Consider the following 2,381-nt stretch of genomic DNA (forward strand, 5'->3'; position numbering starts at 1 on the left):
TATCAGGGAAAAAATTTAAAATATTGCTCTTACATGGAAAATGTGGACCCTAAGAAAGAGTGGGGGAATCACTCTCCTTCTCCCTCTCTTCATTCCCTACATCAACATTTTAGAATACTTTAAATTATATTACAGTCATCAGCCAGGGTAGCCTTTAAGTGAGGGGGGAAAAGGCATAGTACAGATGTACTTTAGACTTTTTTTTTTTTTCTCACTTTGTTGAGAGGAATTGGGGGCTGAGGTTCACAGAAGGTTAAGCCTCCAGGCTTTTATTGTTTTGATGTTAAGGTGGAGGTTGTTTAATTATCCACCAGCAGAGCCACTTTCTGCTTTCCTTCTCCTTATCTATGAGTCTCTGTTTAACCTTATATGAATTTTAGGAGTAGGAGCTCCTAAATTTTGAGATCGATTAGCCTAAATTGTTAAACTCCAAGGAAATCCCTGCTCATTAGTCCCATGGTGTCTTTAGATATGATTTGTAAACTCAGAATGACCATTTCTCATCAGATAAAAGCAAAATAAGTCGAAGAAGCTTATATGTGAACTCTTTATGGAAAAGAGGCCATGTTGCATTAATGTTTACATCCAAAAATCATATCACAGATCCTACTGCATAGTAGTCACTCAAAAATGTTTCTAAATAAATGAACGTTGATTTAACAGTTTGGTTAAACAAGCTAGTCAGGAAAGGATAACACAGGAAACACATGAAGAATAACTTCAACACTAATAAGGATCCATTAGTTAAGACAAATACTGGCAAGAAATGAAAATCCCTTCAAACACTTACTGTCTACATGATGTTTCTTGTATTTATTTTGATTATTTAACTCTAGTACAGTATCTAACACTTGCATAGTGATTGCCAATATCTGAAGCATGTTATAGACATAATTTCATTTAATCCTTCAACATTTTTAAATTGCCTTCAATTTTACATATTATGATACTGAGGCACAAACAGGTGAAGGGTAAATTACTGGTTATTTGAATCTAAAATTTGGGCTCTTTCTACCAAATCACATTGTTTGTTTTTAAAGTTTCTTTCTTTCAAAGATAATTTTCCATTTTTTTTTACATTGTCTAAATCAAATCATATAGACTGCTGCTTTACATAGAGCAGACTTTCAAATATTTGTTAATTTTGATTAACTGCATCCTGAAAAAGTAGAATTGGGGAAACAAGGGACAGGGACATGGGGTGGTCTACCTAGAGCCCAAATTGACTCAAAATCTCTACGTTAGATAGATAACATTATTTCAAGTACACCAAAAAAAATAAGCCCCCACTTTTCACTAAGACTGGAAATAAATAGAGAAAGTGTTGTCAATTTTCACAAAAGAGTTTTCACCGTATTTAACTCACTATGCCATCGGGAAGATTCAAGATAATTGAAGAAATGAAATAAACACTTACCTGCTCATTTCATTATGTCATAATTTCCCCTGGGTTGTATCTGTTCTATTACAATGCCATGGCTCTTGAATTACAACCTGTGTATTTCAATAGTCAATCAGCAGTTTTGTACTGTGAAAAGCCTGTGACCCAAGATAAGGAAGTAAATATTTGCTTTGTGAACCATAATCATTGTCTATAATAAAATTATATTTATTGACACAGGGATTTAAAAAAAAATCTCACATAACAAAGTCTAATAAATTCAGAGAGATTTTAGATGTTTATTACTCATGCTAGAATTCTAAGTATGAAATACTTATATAATTTCATGAAAAAGCCCACACATCTAGTAAATAGAATAAAAATTCAAATCCTTTCCTATTTGAAATGGGATTTTATTTTTTATCACAGCTCATTGCTTCTCCTATAGGGACTTCCTACCATTATAAATTCTAGGTTCCTTGACTCTGAATTGCTGAGGTTTTACTATATTTGATAAACTAGGACCACTGATGATTATAAAATGGTACACTCTCTCAGTAGCCTAATATCTAAGGACTTTATAGATTTTCCAAGCTAAATAATTAAACTTTTGATTTCAAATTTGTCAAAAGTCATAGAACTTAAAAATTCAAAACCAAGAGCTTACAAGGCCACTGAATCCTGTGGAACATTACAGACACAAAATTCATTAAGGGAACAGTTTAAATCCTTACCATTTAAATAATTAAATTAAACCTAGAGCTTAAAGTTTGAGATATGATTCTATCCTGACGTGGTTTTATAATTAAGCTTAAGTGATTTCATTCTGATGAGAAATCACAATTAATGTCCCTTAGGACCTCCTTCTACTCCCATCTTTCTTTTCAACTCCATTTATCTCAGGAGAGCTGAAAAATCCTCCTGTAACACTGGCAATTGGCAGAAACGATCCATGAAAATCTAGGAACTCTTCATACACAAGATTCTCTTGGCAAGGTGT

Source organism: Propithecus coquereli, unplaced genomic scaffold (assembly GCF_000956105.1).
Source record: "Propithecus coquereli isolate 6110/MARCELLA unplaced genomic scaffold, Pcoq_1.0 Scaffold25, whole genome shotgun sequence".
NCBI classification, from domain to species: domain Eukaryota; kingdom Metazoa; phylum Chordata; class Mammalia; order Primates; family Indriidae; genus Propithecus; species Propithecus coquereli.